At 46.0% G+C, this 23,051-nt stretch overlaps 1 pseudogene; it reads left to right on the forward strand.

Moving 5' to 3' along the window:
* Positions 1-19,133: 19,133 nt before the first annotated feature.
* On the forward strand, positions 19,134-19,934 carry LOC119921804 (annotated as a pseudogene).
* Positions 19,935-23,051: the final 3,117 nt, after the last annotated feature.

Raw genomic sequence — 23,051 nt, forward strand, 5'->3', positions numbered from 1 at the left:
TATTATTACTGCAGTTGCTGCTCACAATAGTCAAGTCTTCTCCTGCCACTCCTGAATGTGCTTCCCCAATTCTGATGGCTGAGTTTGTATTGACAGTAGCAGACACTTGTGGCTTGTATTTTCCTCCTCCTGCTCTCTGTCACTTGCTGTGGATCAGAACCCATTTTCCCACTATTTCTCACAAGATGCCTTACAAGAGTATCTGGGAGTACACTAACGTCTCAATTATTCCCCAGAGGTTTTGCAATGCAACCTGGGTATTGGTTCTAAGTGTAGTTTTCCTTTAAGGCAAAGAAAGGTCCAAAGACAGTAATTGTTGAGGAGAGCCGTTATAGGTAGAATATGAAGAGAGCAGGAAGATACCAAGGTGCACGTGGTTAAATCCTATGAATCAAACACATTTCTCCTTTCATAGAGCATGCAATTGCTGAAATGATTTTCAGAGAAGACGCATAACCTCCGCAAGGACATTGTGTTAACAACAATGAGTCACAGAGAGTTCCATTATGGTAAACTCTCTGGCCGAATTTGGTTCCATTCTAATGACAAACTGCTTCTACCTAGCTCCAAGGCGCACAATGGAATAAATGGAAGAGAAGAACTGTACCAGGGTGACTGAGTTTATTCTTTTGGGGTTTACGGACCACCCAGACTTACAGTTTGTCATCTTTCTGCTGTTTTGTGCCATCTATCTCATCACTGTGGTGGAGAATCTGACCATCTTCTTGTTGATCAAGAAGAGCTCCCAACTTGACAACCCCATAGATTTTTCCTCAGCAATCTGTCTTTCTTAGCTATCAGTTACTCTTCTATCATTGCTCCTAAAATGATGGTCAACCATCTTCTGGCCAAAAAGGTGGTATCGTTTAAAGAATGTGTTTTTCTTGTTCTCCCTAGTTGCTAGTGCTGAATGTTACCTTTCATTCATTCATTCAATTGTATTTATTGAGCGCTTACTGTGTGCAGAGCACTGTACTAAACTCTTGGGAAGTACAAGTTGGCAACATATAGAGACGGTCCCTGCCCAACAATGGGTTCACAGTCTAGAAGGGGGAGACAGACAACAAAACAAAACGTGTGGACAGATGTCAAGTCATCACAATAAACAAATAGAAATAAAGCTAGATGCACATCAGGCATGGCAGAGGAGAGGGCAGAGTTGAGGCAGGAAAGGATAAACATTAAGTGAGCAAGATTGGCTTGGTGTTTAGACTTTTGCCAGCAGTGTTCAGCAGCTCGAGCATAAGAGGAAAGCAAGCAGACAGTGGCAGTGATCCAAGGCTGTGGGATAGTGGTACGGGAGTGGCAAAGGGAGAGGGGAGCGAGTGAGTTGAGTAGAGAGGGTAGAGTTGAGAGCAGTAATCCCGTCATCAAGAATGGGTAGAGAGGCTAGGGAGGCGAGGTGGGGTTTGATGCGCTGAGAAAGATGGATGAGGTCGAGAGAGCGGAGGTCTCTGCAGGGTAGTAATATAGATTTACAGGGGGAGGAGTGTGAGTGAGGAAGCAGGTGAGAAGGTTATGATCAGAGAGAGGGATTTCAGAGTTGGTGAGGGTGGAGATAGTGCAGCGGTAGGAGATGATGAGGTCGAGGGTGTGACCAGGTTGGTGAGTGGGTGAGGTCGGGTGGAGCAGGAGGTTGGCAGCATCAAGGAGAGATCGAAGGTGGGCAGCAGAGTAGTTACCAGGGACATCCATGTGGATGCTGAAGTCTCCGAGGATCAGAGTGGGCATGGAAAAAGAGAGAAGAAAGGTGAGAAAGGGGTCAAAATTGTTCTGAAAAGTTGGAGGTGCGTCCGGGGGGGCGGTAGATGACTGTTATAAGGATCTGGAGGGGGTGGTAGCAGCGAATAATATGAGCTTCAAAGGTGGGGAAGTAAAGGGAAGGGGGAGGAGGGATAGTGCAAAAGCGACATTGGGGTGCAAGAAGGAAGTCAACACCTCCTCCTTTTCCGGTGAGTCTGGGGGAGTGGGAGAATAAGAGGCCTCTGCTGGAGAGAACAGAAGAAGAGAACGTGTCATCCGGGGTGAGCCCTGTTTTGGTTTGGGTGAGGAGGAGGAGAAAGCTGGAAAGGAACAGTTCAAGGGTGAAAAGGAGCTTGCCTATAATAAAGCGGGGGTCCCTTGGCAGCAGCTGTGGAGGGACGGGAGGGAGGAGGAAGGGTGTGAGGGGAGGGGAGGGTTTGTATTGGAATGGGTTAGCGGGGGCCTGGGCGGGGAGAGGGGGAAGAGGGGTGGTAATGGGCAGGGAGAACTTTCGAGGGGTGAGTCTAGTGATGATTGTTTTGTCGGGGGAGCCCAGTCCAGAGGCCTCGGTGTTCTGGACTGGATGGGGGCGGGGATGCAGATATTCGAGAGGGGGACGGCCAGGAGCCCGGCCACGAATAATGGGAGCCCGATAACAGGTTGCTCGATGAGGGAGGGAGATTCCCCGCTCCTCATGGCAGCGTCCGGAGGTGAGAGGTCCTTCCGGGAGCAGGGGCCCTGCTCTGTGACGGCGGGCGGGCCTCTCAGGATCGGGGATCCCGGGCCCCTATGGCGGCGTCAGGAGGATAGGAGCCTTCTGGGAGCAGGGGTGCGAGAGGCCCCCCTCATCCACTAGAATCACTAACTTTGCACCTTCCCATTCATTGAAAATATATTTTCCTCTGCACCATCCTTCTCAAACCCTCGTGGACCTTCTTGTTCCCTAGGCAGTAAATCAACAGATTCAGGGTGGTTATTCAATCAATCAATCAATCAATCGTATTTATTGAGCGCTTACTGTGTGCAGAGCACTGTACTACGCGCTTGGGAAGTACAAGTTGGCAACATATAGAGACAGTCTCTACCCAACAGTGGGCTCACAGTCTAGAAGGGGGAGACAGAGAACAAAACCAAACATACTAACAAAATAAAATAAATAGAATAGATAGGTACAAGTAAAATAAATAAATAGAGTAATAAATATGTACAAACATATATACATATATACAGGTGCTGTGGGGAAGGGAAGGAGGTATAATGCGGGGGATGGAGGGGGGACGAGGGGGAGAGGAAGGAAGGGGCTCAGTCTTGGAAGGCCTCCTGGAGGAGATGAGCTCTCAGTAGGGCCTTGAAGGGAGGAAGAGAGCTAGCTTGGTGGATGGGCAGAGGGAGGGCATTCCAGACCCGGGGGAGGACGTGGGCCGGGGGTCAATGGTGGGACAGGAGGGCTAAGTAGGTGCGAATGAGGTTGTAGTTATTGTAACTTGGTAACAACAAGGGCCTTTTTCCCGAGGTGTTGGGGGGGGGGGGAGAGTCAGTCAGGACCGGACCGGGAAGGGGGGTTGGGGGGCACTATAAGGAAGTTATAAGGTTAACAAGTGAGTCCCCTTCTCAGGGTCACACCTGGAGCATTTCTCGTACTCTACCAGTCTCAGCTATGGGAGGGAGAATCAAGCAGTGGCATACCCAGTCCATTCCTAGCTTGGCCAGTGTCTAGCGAGAGGAAGGCAACCTGCTACAAGTCAAAACTCACCCATGCTGGGCAGGAGCGGCATGGGAGAGAGTCGAGGTAAGAGACTTAAGTTTACTTTGCAGAAGGGGGCAATGTTAAACCACTTCCATATTTTTACCAAGAAAACTCTAGGGATACACTACCAGAATGATTTCAGATGGAGAGCAAGGCGTTCTGGGAGAGATGTGTCTGTGGTGTCGCTACGTGTCAGAAATGATTCGACGGCAAAAGACAAGGCAAGAACAAGAGAGTAAAAAACAAAGACACTAATTTGGCCTGAGCCAACGGATAGCTGAAAGTTGGATGAACATATGCAAATAGCATTGTTCCGTTGAAAATGGTGATCACGGTCAGGTGGGAGGCACAGGTGGAGAAGGTTTTTTGTCTTAGGATGGTCGAGAAAATATACACATAGGAGTTGATTACCCTAAGAAAGGTGATTACTATAATGGCCCCAGAGAAAGTCAAGAGCAAGACCTTATTGTTGTAGCCGTTGGAACAGGAGAGTTTGAACAATAATGGGATGTCACAGAACTAATGATTAATGGCATTAGGTCCATAGAAAGACAAACTCAGTAAACCACTCGTATGTGTAAGTGAGTTCAAAAGGCCCATTAAGTAGAATCCAGTCACCGGCTATATAAAGGCCTTTAGGGTCATATGCCTGTATAGTTAAGTGGGTAGCAAATAGCTAAATATGGGTTATAAGCCATCACAGCCAGCAGGAGATACTCTGTGGTTATGAACATGTTGAAACAGGAATATTGGAGGATAAACCCTGCATCAGAGATGACTCTCCTCTCGGATATGAAGTTCACCAGCACCTTGGGAGGCAAAAATGATGAAGGACAGAAATCTAAGAAAGGCAGGTGATCGAGGAAAAAATACTGGGGGGGGGGGAATGAAGCTGGGAACACACCCCAATTAACACGATCATCCAGAGATTTTGTACCACATTTATCAAATAAATAAAAGGAAACAGCACAAAAAACGTCATTCACAAGCTAGGGTTATCTATCAGCCCCAAGAGAATAAATTGTCATCACAATATCATTCCCTTTAGCCATTTATGAGACTTCTCCAAGTGATACCTGCCAGAATAAGAAAAGAGATCAGATCAATCATCAGTTAGGGGACCACGGATTAAATATTAAATCTCACCTGTTTAAGTTGCATCTACCCCAGCACTTAGAAGAGTGCCTGAAACATACTAAGAACTTAACAAATATGCAGTATGGCCCAGTGGCAAGAGTATGGCCTTGGAAGTCAGAGGACGTGGGTTCTAATCCTGGCTCTGCCACTTGTCTGCTGTGTGAGCTTGGGCAAGTCATTTAACTTTCTGTGCCTCAGTTATCTAATATGTAAAATGGGGATTAAGACTGTGAGCCCCAAGTGGGACAACCTTATTACCTTGTATCTACAAGTGCTTAGAATAGTACTTGGTACATAGTAAGCACTTAACAAATATCATTACTATTATTACAGACATATCAACTCTTATGTGTTCTCCCAAGTGGTCGGTATTATGCTCTGCACACTGTAAGCATTCAAAGTACCACTGATTGATTGACTGATTGATTTTAAAAAAAATACCACTCATGTTAATAGGCAAGTGCACTTGCCCCAGAATGCTCAGAACCTGGAATCCCCTGATCAAGACCAGCAGCTTCATGGAGGAATTGGAAACACACATCACCATGGCTATTGGTCTAGAGTAGCCAGCCATGGTTACCCTGCTTAACCCCTTGAAGATGGGAGGGGTATAGAAGTGGACCCGAGATGGTGACTGTCACCCTAGCAAGTGAAGTCTTCTGTTCCAGAGATGAAGAAGAGGCATTCTTAAAAAGATAGGAAGTTCCAGAGATGCTTCCAGATTTTAACTGCTGATCTCCGTCGGGTAAAGATAGTTTTCTCAAATGACTAGGTGTGGTTTCTGTTTTTGCTTCCCCACTGCTCCACCTGTCCCCCAGAGAAACAGAGTCCCCCTAAATGCCAAAATAAAAAAGGGAACTTTTCCTGACCCCCCTCATCTGATTAGGTAACTTGCTGAAAGGAGATTATCCTATTTTTCTCACAGTGAAAATTAAATGCACATTTGTGCATTTTTTGCCATGCTAAAAAAAAACGTTGTTTTTCTTTCTTTTCAGAAAGGGTGGAGATGGAAACAGATTAAATACATAATAAGAATGGGAAATCAGGTAGGAGGAGATCAGGGAGAAAATCCAGGGCAAGTCTCAAGTTTGCATCTCCATTATTGGAACACTTTTTAAATGTTTATCCACCTTCAAAGCCTTATTAAAAGCACATCTCCTTCAAGAGGTCTTCCCCGACTAAGCCCTCATTTCAATTTATCCCACTCCCTTCCGTATAGCTCATGCGTTTGTATTTGCACAAATTATCCACCCATCTGTTAGCACCACAGCACTTTTGTACACATGAGAAGTAATATGGCATGGTGGCTAGACACAGGCCTGGGAGTCAGAAGGTAATGGATTCTAATTGTTGCTCTGCAAGTTGTCTGCTGTGTGATCTTGGACAAGTCACTTCACTTCTTTGTGCCTCAGTTACATCATCTGAAAAATGGGTATTAAGACTGTGAGACCCACGTGGGACAGGGATTTTCTATTTGCTTGTACTTAGTACAGTGCCTGGCACATAGTAAGCACTTAACAAATGCCATTATTATCATTATTATTATTATCATCATCAGTAATTTATTTACATATATGAATGTCTGTCTCCCCATCCAGACTGTAAACTCACTGTGGCAGGGAACATATATACCAAATGTGACATACCCTACTCTCCCTAGTGTTTAGTACAATGTTTTGCAAACAGTAATCACTCAGTAAATACAGTTGATGGATTGAATTAAATATCAACAGAGAAGATTTTAATATCAATTAGAGAAACAGCGTTGCTCAGTGGAAAAAGCATGGGCTTTGGAGTCAGAGGTCATGGGTTCAAATCCAGGCTCTGCCAACTGTCAGCTGTGTGACTTTGGGGAAGTCACTTAACTTCTCTGTGCTTCAGTTACCTCATCTGTAAAATGGGGATTAAAACTGTGAGTCCCCCGTGGGACAACCTGATCACCTTGTAACCTTCCCAGCGCTTAGAACAGTGCTTTGCACATAGTAAGCACTTAACAAATACCATTATTATTATTATTATTATTATTATTATCAACACCCCTTCTCTCTTAATGAAAGAAATTAATTGACCAGGACATTTTTCTTCCTCTTCCTCCAACCCTCCATACCTGTTTGACACTGACAGATGTGGATAAAGGGTGTCAGAGTGAAGAAAGGGAAGTCAGAGTAGAATGGGCAATCAGAAAAAGAAAAGTGCACCCAGGTCCTTGGATTGAGGGGAGAGTATTTCCAGGACATTTGCCGAGAAGAAATGTGGGCAGTGATTTGATTTCCCAACCTTACCGTTCAGAGAAGGAAATAAGTTTTATTCCTTTTATAGCTAGATGGACAACTTTTTGTGAGGACTGAGGACTCAGGAAAGCTCAGGATACTTTATTTTTGTGTTAATTGCATCAAATTGGCTAACATTTAAAGATTATTTCCTTCTCATAACATTAATAACAAAGTTCCTTCACCCCAGTGTCCCAGATTTCAAAACATACACTTTGATATAAGAATGCATATGTTTGAAACCCTGGCAATACCGTAACCTTTTTTAAATAGTTCCCCATATGTTTGCTTGAAGTTCTCCTTTCAGATGTACCTAGGCATTTTCTAAGCCAAGACGGGGCTGTCTTTTTTTTAATTTCACCACTCCCATTTCTACTAAAAGTCTCCTACCAAACTAATCACTGGATCTCACATAAAATCAGACTCCCACTTGAAACAGCCCTATTCTTGCTGCACTAAAACACTGTTATTAATGTCAACAATCCACTCACTTGGTTCATTAACTTTTATAAGCTATTAACTCAGCGATAACAATATGCATCTCTTTGGAAATAAGCATTTGCTTTACCTTGTAATTTAGTTTCAAGGAAATACATTTTTTCCTACCTGATCCTACCTAATTCTGCTAGAAAAATCACCTGCAAGGGACTGTGAAATAAATTTGATATATTTCTGCAGTTCAGACCCAGATGAACTTCATTTGATATTTTATGTGCCTCAAATGAACAGTGCCTGATACTGACCAAGATATCCTTCTTGCTTCTTTATTTATAGAGAAGCAGCATGGCTTAATGGAAATAGTTTGGGCTTAGGAGTCAGAAGTCATGGGTTCTAATCCTGGGTTCTCCACTTATCAGCTGTGTGACTTTGGGCAAGTCACTTCACTTCTCTGTACCTCAATTAACTCATTTGTAAGGTGGGGATTAAGACTGTGAGCTCCAAGTGGGCCAACCTGATTACCTTGTAACTACCCTAGCACTTAGAACAAGGCTTAGCACATAATAAGCATTTAACAAATGCCATTATTATTATTTTATACATGGTTTAGGGACAATTGGGGTTTGAATCTCTAGTGATTTGTCAAGTTTTGATTTTACACTAAACATGTTCCTGATTATGAACAATTAGAGCTAGGTCTGGGAATAAGTCCCTCAGCTTTCAAGAAAATTGATCCATGTTTTCTTAGCATGGAAATCAAAGGGAAGAGACCTAAGTCTAAGTTGAAACGAAAGCCAAGTTGTCCCTGAAACCTTGCCATTCATTCTACTGGTAGTGATAACAGATTAATGGGAGTTAAATTATTAGTGCTATATATTTATTGTATAGTAGAAATTTCAGGGGAAGGAAAACAACTAAAAAGAGAAACCCCATCTAGCCTAAATCATGACAGGTTGGTATATGTATATACATGCACATAAACACAATCAATCAATCATAGTATTGAGTGCTTACTATCTGCAAAGCACTCTACTGAGAGCAAAAACACACACTCCCTCTCTCTCTCTCTCTCTCTCTCTCTCTCTCTCTCTCTCTCTCAATAAAGGATTATTTTACTGACTTTTTTTGTCCAAGTACATTAGTGTGCCTGGTAAGAGAAATATGATGGAAAAATCTCTGATTATCCTATCATGTATCCACCACAGGATTTAGCACAGTATTGGCACAGAGTAAATTCCTAACAATTATATTGCAGTTTTATTATTATTAGCAAACAGTAGCAGTAATAATAATAATAATGATCCCTTCCACCTCATATGCATTTAAAGATGGTAATAATAATAATAATAATAATGGCATTTGTTAAGCGCTTACTATGTGTCAAGCACTGTTCTAAGGGTTGGGGGATTATAAGGAAATCAGGTTGTCCCACGTGGGGCTCACAGTCTTAATCCCCAGTTTACAGATGAGGTAACTGAGGCTCAGAGAAAAAGTGGCTTTCCCAAGGTCACACAGCTGACATGTGGCGGAGTCGGGGTAAGAATCCATGACCTCTGACTCCCAAGCCCGTGCTCTTTTCACTGAGCGAGGAGTAGTTTTTCTTGGAAGAGGTCATGCTTGAACATTGCTGTTCCCTTAGGGCAGAGTTAAGCAGAAATGCTTCCCTCATTATTTTCCCCTGAATCTAGTATAGGTAACCTGTCCTTTTGAATTTGAATCTTCTTTCATGGTCTTAGAATTTAGCACCTCATTATCACCAGGGCTGGTACAGTATAGTAATCATTTTGCAAATGAAGAAGATTCCGCTAGATTTTTTTCCATGTTATTAAACATAATCCCCAGAGATTTATTTAAACTCTGCAGTTCCTATACCTTTTCTCCTAGTTCATTGCAAACTCACTCACCCATGGATACGAGATTATTAGACTTGAAGTTTAGGCTTTAGGAGATTGGTATTGCTTAAGTCAATCAATTGATCTAGCAATGGAATTCACTGAAAACTTGTCATGTGCAGAAAACTGAACTACAGAACAACAGAATTACCAGACATGTTCGCTGCCTATAATGAGTTTACAGTCTAGATGAACTGAACTGAACTCTTTAACCCTGAACTAGGGATAAAATAAAAACAAAAAATAGAGACCATCCTATATTCAGAGAAATCCATGGAAAAAGAGTAGTTAGAAATCAATCAATTGTATTTACTGAGCATTTATTGCAAGTAGGTCATTGGGAGACAAGTACTGTGTCCAACCTGATTTTCATGTATATATCCCAGTGCTTAGTGCAGTGCTTGGCACATAGAAAACTCATGGCAAAATATTATTATTACTATTACTAAGTGCCTGGAAGAGAACCATACAATGAGTCAATACAATTCCTGCTCTGATGGAGTTTACAGTCTTGTGAGAGCTAAGTACTAGTAATAATAATAATAATAATTAATGTTTGTTGAGTACTATGTGCCAAATATTGTGCCAAGCACCGGGGAAGGTACAATGCAATCGAGTCAGACACGGCCCTTGTCCCACATGAGTCTCACGGTCTAAGAGGAAAGTGGAACAAATATTGGATCCTCATTTTGCAGTAGAGGTAACTTTAATATTTATCGAGTGTCCATTTGGTGCAGTGCTAAGTGATTGGAAAGTTCAGAGTTTAAAAGTGGCATATTGTCTGCCCACAAGGAAATTGCACTCTAATAGGAGTGAAAAACATAAAAATATTTACAAGAGTAATCAAAGTGAGTAATTGAATGTATAGAGTCCTAAAAATTGCTGTAATTAAGATCATAGTTTCTATGGCATAAGGTACTAGGGAATTAATCAAGAAAGGTTTATTAGAGCCTTTCATCAGTCTACCCAAATGCAACTAAAGAGACCCACTCACACTTGACTTGTAAAATGACCTTTAATAATAACAATAATTATGGTATTTGGTAAGCACTTGCTATGTGCCAAGCACTGTTCTAAACACTGGGGTAGATACAAGGTAATCAAGTTGGACACAGTCCCTGTCCCACATGGGATTCACAGTCTTAATTCCCTTTTTACCAATCAGGTAACTGAGGCACAGAGAAGTTAAGCAATTTGCCCAAGGTCATGCAGCAGACAAGTGGCGGAGCTGGGATTAGATCCCAAGTCCTCTGACTCCCAAACCCATGCTTTTGTCACTAGGCCATGCTGCTTCTACACACTTCTTAACTCTCAGTGGACGCCCCCAGAAATCAAAGTCCGGGATAAGTGCCCCATGGACTGTGCCCAGACAAGTTTCTGAAACTGGGGAAATGAGAACTATGAAGGGGTCTTCGATAGAGGAACCCCTGTATTATTTTGGGGGTGATACCCCACTGTGGGGTATCTAGATTAATGCCTCTCTCCCCCCCCCACCATGTAATTAAAATCAATTACAGATGGGGAAAACATCAGGGTATAAGGATATGCACATAGGTGCTGTGAAGATGGTGATGAGGTGAGTATCAGGAGTGCCTAAGGGGTACAGACCCATTCTATACACAACTTAACTAACTCAATCAATCAGTCAATCAAGTGAATTTGCCCTTTGCTTTCCGTGTGCAGCGCAGTATACTAAGCACTTGGGATAGTATGATACAATTGGAATTGGTAGAATGAACCCTGCCCACAAGGCTCTTACAATCTAATAGGAGCGGCAGATATTAAATCAATTACAGATGGGGAAAGCATCAGGGAACAAGGATATAACAATAATAATAATAATAATAATGAAAATAATAATAATGGCATTTATTAAGCACTTACTATGTGCAAAGCACTGTTCTAAGCGCTGGGGAGGTTACAAGGTGATCAGGCTGTCCCACGGGAGGCTCACAGTCTTAATCCCCATTTTACAGATAAGGTAACTGAGGCCCAGAGAAGTTAAGTGACTTGCCTGAAGTCACACAGCTGACTGTTGGCAGATCCGGGATTTGAACCCATGACCACTGACTCCAAAGCCCTTGCTCTTTCCACTGAGCCATGCTGCTTCTAAGTGCTGTGAAGATGGCGATGAGGTGAGTATCAGAAGTGCCTAATGGGTACAAACCCAAGTGCATAGATGATGCAGAAGAGAGAGTGAATATGGTGGGGAAATGAGAGACTAGTCAGGGAAGATTAACTCAATCAATCAATCAATTATATTATTTGAGCACTTACCATTTGCAGAGTACTATAATAAGTGCTGGGGAGAGTTGGTATACATGTTCTCTGCCCAGAGGAGATTACAGTCTAGAGGAGTTTAGAAGCAGCATGGTGTAGTGGATAGAGCAAGGGACTGGGAGTCAGAAGGCCATGAGTTCTAATCCCAGCTCCTCCACTTGTCTGCTATGTGACTTTGGGCAAGTCACTTATTTCTCTGTGCTTCAGTAAACTCATCTGTAAAATGGGGGTTGAGACTGTGAGCCCTCAGTGGGACAGGGACTGTGTCCAACCCAATGTGCTTGTATCCATGCCAGCACTTAGTACAGTGCCTGGCCCACAGTAAATGCTCAACAAATATCATTATTATTATTATTATTATTATTATTATTATTATTATTATTATTATTATTATTACATTCTTGGAAGATATATGATTGTAAGAGGACTTTGGAGATTCTGACAGGGGTAGTCTCACTGTTGTGCCAGAAGAGGGGTTTCTAGGCCAGAGGGATGTTGTAAGTAAGGGATGGGTGGCAAGAGAGAGAATTAAAGGCATCAAGTTGTTGTTCTTTCCTGTTAAATCAAAACAACGTGAAAAAACAGTGAGTAAGGAAAAAGGACAGTTCATTCATTCATTCATTCAATCGTATTTATTGAGTGCTTACTGTGTGCAGAGCACTGTACTAAGCGCTTGCGAAGTACAAGTTTGTAACATATAGAGATGGTCCCAACCCAACAGTGGGACAGTTGACTTCATAAATATAGAATTTACATCTCTGATCTATTTTTCTTCAGTCACGTATGCTGGAAAAATGGAAAACAGGAAGGAAGTCGCAGGCTTCGCATGAGCAAAGTTTACCAAATTGCTTTTCTCCTCTCTAGAGAAATCAGTGGCACAAATCTTGCTATAGAAGGTTTTTACCTCCCTCAGATGAATGAACAAATCACCAGAGAGTGATGAGACTGGCCAACTAGGGAATTGAAAGTTTTCATTGAAGGGACTAAATATGCTTAGTCCCTTTAGTATACTAAAAGGTACTGAATAGGCTTAAGCAGATGTAGATTCACTGATATAAATACAGATTCACATATATCATATGCTATGGTGGGTGTAAAATGTCAGGAGATGCCACAATTAGATTCAAGAGGTTTTGATTTAGGATTTTCTTGGATTATCATACTTTCTTTTTCTGGTTTAAGGATCAGCATCTGACCAAGAAGTCCTGTTTATCCATGAATGTGAAAAGGTATGACTTATCAAGTCTTTACAAATAATATTAAAAGGATGCCATGGGTCACGGGGTCAAATATGGTCCCTATCCACAGGGAGAAGTCAAAGGATTAAGTGACCTACCACATTTATTGGGATAACATCCTGTGAGAAATGTGTTTAACTGCCAAAATAGTGAGAATGAAAGCAGCCCAGGGGGGTGATTCAGTTTCCTCATCAGTAAAATGGGGATTCGATATCTGTTCAAATCAGGGTAAGGAAAACTTGCATCCTTTTAAGCTTCTGCAGGAAGTGATCTTCTTCTGTCAGCATTTTTAAGGTGTTTGATCTTTTAGACTGTGAGCCCACAGTTGGGTAGGGACTGTCTCTATATGTTGCCAATTTGTACTTCCCAAGCGCTTAGTACAGTGCTCTGCACATAGTAAGCGCTCAATAAATACGATTGATGATGATGATGATGTTCTCCCTCATACTTAGACTATAAACCCTGATTTGGACTGGGGTTGTGTTTGATGTAAATACCTTGTTTCTACCCCAACAGTTAGTGCAGTACTTGGCACCTAATCAGAGCTTAACAAAAACTACCATTATTATTGTTGTATTATTATTAATATTATGGCTATTATTGTTATTATTATTATTGATTTTGAAGTGAAAGAAGGGAATAATGAGGGAAAAGCTAAAGCAAAACCGAATTCCCGGTACAATGGTCCTAATACTCAAGTGCCTCTCGTTTTATAAATTCCTTTGGCAAACAAACAAGAGAATTCTGATCAACAGGTTTCTGAAGATGTTAACCCCCAGCACATAGTCTTCCCCAAGACCCAATGGAAGTGGCCAGGTCCTAGGTCCAGTGGCAGGAGTAAAAAGAGCAAATGGCTTCTCATCTTAACATTTAAAGGTCTCCACCCCAGGATTTGCGGGATGGCAGGACTTGTGCTTTCTGGAAAATGTAGTTTCCTAAGCAAGGAGGATCCCAGTTCCTTTTCCTGTTTCCTCTCAGTCTGTTAATTCCACCTCCTCCGTTTTAACAACCAGCCTTGCTAATAATAGGTATTACCTTTTATTCCATCTTCAGCACCAGGAATAAGAAACCTCCAACGTAATGTCCCTGACTGGCCTTAGTTTTTCAATCACGGGCTTAGAGGGAAATATTACCTCTTTCTAGACCAGTAGGGGATTGTGTGGAACTCTTCTCATTGCACCGTGGTTGTATTCAGGAAATAATTCTGTCCTTATTTAAACAGTGATTACTTTGCATCTGGAGTATTGAACCATGTGTAGGGTTAGGGCTAGGGGCTAAATCTAACATTAAATCCCAAATATAGGGCTCAATTTTCCTACAGATTTTGAAGAGCAGGTTCAGTCTGGCCTGGACATAGGCAGATGGTTTTTTCCCAAAGGAGGGTAAGGACATGGTTTCCAAATTCAGGTCCCTGACCAAGGTCATCAGCATCTCAGAAGTGAAACTTATTACTACATTAAGTAGTAGTATTAACTGAGAACTTCCTATGAGCAGAGGAGGATGTGAGAGTACAAAAGAAAAATTAGAAGACATTATAACACTTTTTAAATATTTCTTTCCCCCTATACATTAAGACTTACTTGTACTATTATTTGTAGAAGTAGTAGTAGTAGTAGTAGTAATGCTCCCGGAAGGATCCTCTTCTCAGAGCGCCGCCATAGACGCCCGGGACTCCGTTCCCGAGAGGCCCGCCCGCCCGCCCGCCATCGCACCGCGAGGCCTTGCTGCTCCCGGAAGGATCCTCTCCTCAGAGCGCCGCCATAGACGCCCGGGACTCCGTTCCCGAGAGGCCCGCCATCACACCGCGCGGCCTTGCTGCTCCCGGAAGGATCCTCTCCTCAGAGCGCCGCCATTGACGCCCGGGACTCCGTTCCCGAGAGGCCCGCCCGCCATCGCACCGCGCGGCCTTGCTGCTCCCGGAATGATCCTCTCCTCAGAGCGCCGCCATTGACGCCCGGGACTCCGTTCCCGAGAGACCCGCCCGCCATCACAGCGCCCCCACGGACGCCCCCTCTGCTTCCACACCCCCCTCCACTTACGAGGCCTTCCGTAAAGTGCCCCTAATCCCCCCCCTTCCCGGTCCGGTCCTGACTGACTCTCCCCCGGCCCCCAGGTAAAAAGCCCTTGCTAGCACCATGTTACATTAACGACAACCTCATTGGCACCTCCTCACCTCTCCCACGCTAGTTGACTGTTCGCTCCTCTCCCCAGGTATCTCTGCTCCCTGACCCCCCTTAACTGGCCCACCTTACTCCAGCACTTAATAGTTTGTATCTGCTCTCTGTGACATCACTATCTGCCAATATTATTATTGCCATAGCATATTGATTGTTTAACTACACCCTGTGATGCCATCGCCTACTTTTATCATTGCTACTGTTTTATTGCTTCTGCATCTCAATTGTTAACCTCCCGCCGTACTGTCACTCGCCCTGCTGACCTCACCATGAACTTTCAGTTCCCTTGCTCCCAACTGCCATTCCCATTCCTCACCTTCCCCTTCCCCTCTCCCACCCAGCTTTTTCCCTCCCTCTCACTCACCAAGACCACTCCCCCTCACCCCCTACCAAGGATTCCTCTGTACCAGCGCAGGTCCTCCGCTCCTCCCTCCCGGCCCCCTCCCTCCCCTTCTCCCCGCCCCCACCCCATCCCAGTTCTCCTTTCCCATCGCCACCCCCCCCTCCCACTCTCCCCGCCCAGGCCCCCGCCAACTCATCCCAATCCAAACCCTCCCCACCCCTCGCACCCTTCCCCCTCCCTCCCCTCCCTCGACAGCTGTTGCCAGGTGTGGCCTCTGGAACCCCCGCTCCGTTTTAAGTAAGATCCCTTTCATCCTGGACCTTTTCCTTTCCAGTTCTCTACTCCTCCTCGCCCTAACTGAAACATGGCTGTCTCCGGACGACACGGTCTCTTCTGCTGCTCTCTGCAGTGCAGGCCTCTTCTTCTCCCACTCCCCCAGACTCACCGGAAAAGGAGGAGGTGTCAGTTTCCTTCTCGCCCCCAAATGTCGCTTTCGCACTATCCTTCCTCCCCCTTCCCTTTCCTTCCCTTCCTTTGAAGCCCACATTATTCGCCTCTACCACCCCCTCCAGATTCTTGTAGCCATCATCTACCACCCTCCCGGCCCCACTTCCAACTTCTTTAACGACTTTGACCCCTTCCTCACCTTCCTTCTCTCCTTCTCCATGCCCACTCTGATCCTCGGAGACTTCAATATCCACATGGATATCCCTAACGACTCCTCTGCCGCCTGCCTTCTATCTCTCCTTGACGCTGCCAACCTCTTCCTCCACCCCACCTCACCCACTCACCAACTTGGTCATACCCTCGACCTCATCATCTCCTACTGCTGCACTGTGTCCACCCTCACCAACTCTGTAATCCCTCTCTCTGATCATAATCTTCTCACCTGCCTCCTCACTCACACTCCTTTCCCCTGTAAATCCGTATTACTCCCTCACAGAGATCTCCGCTCTCTGGACCCCACCCACCTTTCGGAGCGCCTCACACCCCACCTCGCCGTGCTCTCCTCTCTACCCAGTCTTGATGATCAGATTACTGCTCTCAACTCTACCCTTTCTACTCAGCTAGACTCATTCGCTCCCCTTTCCCTTCGCCGCTCTCGCACCACTAACCCACAGCCCTGGATCACTGCCACTGTCCGCCTTCTTCGCTTTTATGCTCGAGCTGCCGAACGCTGCTGGCGAAAGTCTAAACACCATGCCAACCTCGTTCACTTCAAGGTTATCCTTTCCGGCCTTAACTCAGCCCTCTCTTCTGCCAGACAAAACTATTTCTCCTCCCTTATTGACACCCATGCCCATCACCCCCGCCAGCTCTTCCGTACATTCAACTCCCTTCTCAGGCCCCCGGTTCCTCCCCCTCCTCCTTCCCTCACCCCCAACGATCTGGCCTCCTACTTCATTAACAAAATTAAATCCATCAGGTCCGACCTCCCCAAGATCTCTTCCCCCCTTTCTCCATCCCCCCGGCTCTCAACACTCTCTGCTACTCTCCCATCCTTCCCAGCGGTATCCTCAGAGGAGCTCTCCTCCCTCCTCTCAAGTGCTACTCCGGCCACCTGTGCTTCTTACCCCATTCCCTCTCATCTTATGAAATCTCTCGCTCCATCCATTCTCCCCTCCTTAACTTCCATCTTCAACCACTCACTCTCCACTGGTTCCTTCCCCTCTGCCTTCAAACATGCCCATGTCTCTCCCATCCTAAAAAAACTCTCTCTTGACCCCACCTCACCTTCTAGTTATCGTCCCATATCCTTACCATATCCTTACATATCGTACCATTCCTTTCCAAACTCCTTGAACGAGTTGTCTACACGCGCTGCCTAGAATTCCTCAACAACAACTCTCTCCTCGACCCCCTCCAGTCTGGCTTCCGTCCCCTTCATTCCACGGAAACCGCCCTCTCAAAGGTCACCAATGACCTCCTGCTTGCCAAATCCAACGGCTCATACTCTGTCATAATCCTCCTCGACCTCTCGGCTGCCTTTGACACTGTGGACCACCCCCTTCTCCTCAACACGCTATCTGACCTTGGCTTCACAGACTCCGTCCTCTCCTGGTTCTCCTCTTATCTCTCCGGTCGTTCTTTCTCAGTCTCTTTTGCGGGCTCCTCCTCCCTCTCCCATCCTCTTACTGTGGGGGTTCCCCAAGGTTCAGTGCTTGGTCCCCTTCTGTTCTCAATCTACCCGCACTCCCTTGGTGACCTCATTCGCTCCCACGGCTTCAACTATCATCTCTACGCTGATGATACCCAGATCTACATCTCTGCCTCTGCTCTCTCCCCCTCTCTCCAGGCTCGCATCTCCTCCTGCCTTCAGGGCATCTCCATCTGGATGTCTGCCCACCACCTAAAGCTCAACATGTCGAAGACTGAACTCGTTGTCTTCCCTCCCAAACCTTGTCCTCTCCCAGACTTTCCCATCTCTGTTGACGGCACTACCATCCTTCCCGTCTCACAAGCCCGCAACCTTGGTGTCATTCTCGACTCCGCTCTCTCATTCACCCCTCACATCCAAGCCGTCACCAAAACCTGCCGGTCTCAGCTCCGCAGCATTGCCAAGATCCGCCCTTTCATCTCTATCCATACCGCTACCCTGCTCATTCAAACTCTCATCCTATCCCGTCTGGACTACTGCACCAGCCTTCTCTCTGATCTCCCATCCTCGTGTCTCTCTCCACTTCAATCCGTACTTCATGCTGCTGCCCGGATTATCTTTGTCCAGAAACGCTCTGGGCATATTACTCCCCTCCTCAAAAACCTCCAATGGCTACCAATCAATCTGCGCATCAGGCAGAAACTCCTCACCCTGGGCTTCAAGGCTGTCCATCACCTCGCCCCCTCCTACCTCACCTCCCTTATCTCCTTCTACAGCCCAGCCCGCACCCTCCTCTCCTCCGCCGCTAATCTCCTAACCATACCTCGTTCTCGCCTGTCCCGCCAACGACCCCCTGCCCACGTCATCCCCCGGGCCTGGAATGCCCTCCCTCTGCCCATCCGCCAAGCTAGCTCTCTTCCTCCCTTCAAGGCCCTGCTGAGAGCTCACCTCCTCCAGGAGGACTTCCCAGACTGAGCCCCTTCCTTCCTCTCCCCCTCGTCTCCCTCTCCATCCCCCCCATCTTACCTCCTTCCCTTCCCCACAGCACCTGTATATATGTATATATATATTTGTACATATTTATTACTCTATTTATTTATTTATTTATTTATTTTGCTTGTACATATCTATCCTATTTATTTTATTTTGTTAGTATGTTTGGTTTTGTTCTCTGTCTCCCCCTTTTAGACTGTGAGTCCACTGTTGGGTAGGGACTGTTTCTATATGTTGCCAATTTGTACTTCCCAAGCGCTTAGTACAGTGCTCTGCACATAGTAAGCGCTCAATAAATACGATTGATGATGATGATGATGATAATAGTAGTAGTAATGAGAGCAGTAATAGCATTTATTAAGTGCTTACTCTTTTCAAAGCACTGTATTAAGCTCTGGTACAGAGTATACATCTGGGAATTAGGCACGGAGAACAGTGGGAGAAAAGCACTTCCTTAAAAATAAGCATGAAAATGGGAGAGAAATCCACTCATTTTCAATTTTTGTTTTGAGCTTAAATGTGCCATAGGATGTAAATCCTTGGAGAACAACTGGATTAAGAATCTATTGTATCAAGACTCTGCTCTTCTCACCCACACTCACTTAACAAGTATCCAACTAATATTGCATTGTTCCTTCCATCTCCGTGGCAGAAGGAAATCTCACCATGTGGAATGAGTTTATCCTTTCAGGACTGACCGACTGAGTGGATCTGCAGGTCGCCCTCTTTCTGTTTTTTCTCATGGCCTATTTTGTCACCCTGGTAGGCAACCTTGGGATGATGACGCTAATCAAGATTGAGCCCCAACTTTACACCCCCATGTACTTTTTCCTCAACAATTGATCTTTTGTCAAATTCTGTTACTCATCGTGCATCACTCCCAGGATGCTAATGACCTTCTTGTCAGAAACCGAAGCCATTACTTTCATTGGCTGTGTGTCCCAATCTTATTTCTTTGGTGCATTTGGAAACACTGAGATATTCCTTCTGGCAGTGATGGCATATGATCGATATGTGGCCATCTGCCACCCTCTGATTTATACAGTCATTGTATCCCCCAGAGTCTGTGTTATCCTGCCTTCAATTACTTACTTTGGTGGCTTTGCAAATTCTGTTATTAATATGTATCATACTTTTAGATTGCCATTCTGCCAATCCAATGTGATCAATCATTTCCTCTGTGAAATTTCACTACTGTTACAATCCTCTTGTTCAAATACGAGTATCAATTTCCTAGTAATGTTTATCTGTGTTAGCTTTAATATCTTGAGCACACTCTGGACTATCCTGATCTCTTGTATTTACATTCTTGCTGCCATCCTGAGGACCCACTCTAGAGAGGAGAAATGGAAAGCTTTCTCTACTTGTACTTCCCACCTGACTGCTGTTTTCATTTTCTATGGAACTCTGATCATCATGTATCTCCAACCACATTCAAACGGATTGGTCTCAGTGTTTTATAACGTGTTTATCCCCATGCTGAATCCTCTGTTCAACAGCTTGAGAAACAAAGAATTGAAGAGTGTCTTTAGGAAAGTAATGGAGACAAAGGTGCTTGCTCTGTTATTTGATGATTAAAAATGGTACTCAGAGTAAATCCCTTTTCCTCTTAGAATGTCTCATAGATATTGACACTTTTTCTATTAACTCAGAGATAATTTATGTCTTGGGAATGATATCTTACTCCTCCAAAATGCATGATGGTTTAAATTGTATGATCAGTTTCTTCCTCCCTCTATACCTCTCTTATGCTCTCTCTCTCTCTCTCTCTCTCTTTCTCTGTCTCTGTCTCTCTCTCACCCTCTCTCACTATCTCTCCCTCTCACTCTCTTTCTTTCTCTCTCTCTCTTCCTGAGGGACTATGCCTCCCTTCTTGAGGGAAAAGAAAAAAATCCTTTTTGCCTGAGTCTGTATATGGCATACCCAGTGTGATTTTAAAACTATTTTTAGCAGAACCTAAATCTCTGAGTGTCCTTAATGAAAACTTGGTGACCTCATTCTCTCCCACGGCTTCAACTATCATCTCTATGCTGATAACACCCAGATCTACATCTCTGCCCCTGCTCTCTCCCCCTCTCTCCAGGCTCGCATCTCCTCCTGCCTTCAGGACATCTTCATCTGGATGTCTGTCTGCCACCTAAAACTCAACATGTCCAAGACTGAACTCCTTGTCTTCCCTCCCAAACCCTGCCCTCTCCCTGACATTCCCATCTCTGTTGACGGTACTACCATCCTTCCCATCTCACAAGCCCACAACCTTGGTGTCATCCTCGACTCCTCTCTCTCGTTCACCCCTCACATCCAAGCCGTCACCAAAACCTGCCGGTCTCAGCTCCGCAACATTGCCAAGATCCGCCCTTTCCTCTCCATCCACACCGCTACCCTTCTCGTTCAAGCTCTCATCCTATCCCGTCTGGACTACTGCATCAGCCTTCTCTCTGATCTCCCATCCTCGTGTCTCTCCCCACTTCAATCCATACTTCATGCTGCTGCCCGGATTGTCTTTGTCCAGAAACGCTCTGGGCATGTTACTCCCCTCCTCAAAAATCTCCAGTGGCTACCATTCAATCTGCTTATCAGGCAGAAACTCCTCACCCTGGGCTTCAAGGCTGTCCATCACCTCGCCCCCTCCTACCTCACCTCCCTTCTCTCCTTCTACAGCCCAGTCCACACCCTCCACTCCTCTGCCGCTAATCTCCTCAGAGCACTGTACTAAGCGCTTGGGAAGTACAAATTGGCAACATATAGAGACAGTCCCTACCCAACAGTGGGCTCACAGTCTAAAAGGGGGAGACAGAGAACAAAACCAAACATACTAACAAAATAAAATAAATAGAATAGACATGTACAAGTAAAATAAATAAATAAATAAATAGAGTAATAAATATGTACAAACACATATACATATATGCAGGTGCTGTGGGGAAGGGAAGGAGGTAAGATGGAGGGATGGAGAGGGGGAGGGGGGGAGAGGAAGGAAGGGGCTCAGTCAGGGAAGGCCTCCTGGAGGAGGTGAGCTCTCAGCAGGGCCTTGAAAGGAGGAAGAGAGCTAGCTTGGCGGATGGGCAGAGGGAGGGCATTCCAGGCCCGGGGGATGACGTGGGCCGGGGGTCGATGGCGGGACAGGCGAGAACGAGGTACGGTGAGGAGATTAGCGGCAGAGGAGCGGAGGGTGCGGGGTGGGCTGTAGAAGGAGAGAAGGGAGGTGAGGTAGGAGGGGGCGAGGTGATGGAGAGCCTTGAAGCCCAGGGTGAGGAGTTTCTGCCTGATGCGCAGATTGATTGGTAGCCACTGGAGATTTTTGAGGATTGATAGTGTCCCACCCAGCTGTTTCCCTCCCTCTCACCCACCAAGACCACTCCCCCTCACCCCCTAACAAGGATTCCTCTGTACCAGTGCAGATCCTCCGCTCCTCCCTCCCGGCCCCCTCCCTCCCCTTCTCCCCGCCCCCACCCCATCCCAGTTCTCCTCTCCCATCGCCACCCCCCCTTCCACTCTCCCCGCCCAGGCCCCCGCCAACTCATCACAATCCAAACCCTCCCCACCCCTCGCACCCTTCCCCCTCCCTCCCCACCCTCGACAGCTGCTGCCAAGTGTGGCCTCTGGAACCCCCGCTCCATTTTAAGTAAGATCCCTTTCATCCTGGACCTTTTCCTTTCCAGTTCTCTACTCCTCCTCGCCCTAACTGAAACATGGATGTCGCCGGATGACGCGGTCTCTTCTGCTGCTCTCTGCAGGGCAGGCCTCTTCTTCTCCCACTCCCCCAGACTCACCGGAAAAGGAGGAGGTGTCGGTTTCCTTCTCGGCCCCCAATGTCGCTTTCGCACTATCCCTCCTCCCCCTTCCCTTTCCTTCCCTTCTTTTGAAGCCCACATTATTCGCCTCTACCACCCCCTCCAGATTCTTGTAGCCGTCATCTACCGCCCTCCCGGCCCCACTTCCAACTTCTTTAACGACTTTGACCCCTTCCTCACCTTCCTTCTCTCCTTCTCCTTGCCCACTCTGATCTTCGGAGACTTCAATATCCACATGGATATCCCTAACGACTCCTCTGCCGCCTGCCTTCTACCTCTCCTTGACGCTGCCAACCTCTTCCTCCACCCCACCTCACCCACTCACCAACTTGGTCATACCCTCGACCTCATCATCTCCTACCGCTGCACTGTGTCCACCCTCACCAACTCTGTAATCCCTCTCTCTGATCATAATCTTCTCACCTGCCTCCTCACTCACACTCCTTTCCCCTGTAAATCCGTATTACTCCCTCACAGAGATCTCCGCTCTCTGGACCCCACCCACCTTTCGGAGCGCCTCACACCCCACCTCGCCGCCCTCTCCTCTCTACCCAGTCTTGATGATCAGATTACTGCTCTCAACTCTACCCTTTCTACTCAGCTAGACTCACTCGCTCCCCTTTCCCTTCGCCGCTCTCGCACCACTAACCCACAGCCCTGGATCACTGCCACTGTCCGCCTCCTTCGCTTTTATGCTCGAGCTGCCGAACGCTGCTGGCGAAAGTCTAAACACCATGCCAACCTCGTTCACTTCAAGTTTATCCTTTCCGGCCTTAACTCAGCCCTCTCTTCTGCCAGACAAAACTATTTCTCCTCCCTTATTGACACCCATGCCCATCACCCCCGCCAGCTCTTCCGTACATTCAACTCCCTTCTCAGGCCCCCGGTTCCTCCCCCTCCT

This window comes from Tachyglossus aculeatus, unplaced genomic scaffold (genome assembly GCF_015852505.1).
Source record: "Tachyglossus aculeatus isolate mTacAcu1 unplaced genomic scaffold, mTacAcu1.pri SUPER_30, whole genome shotgun sequence".
In the NCBI taxonomy this organism is placed as follows: domain Eukaryota; kingdom Metazoa; phylum Chordata; class Mammalia; order Monotremata; family Tachyglossidae; genus Tachyglossus; species Tachyglossus aculeatus.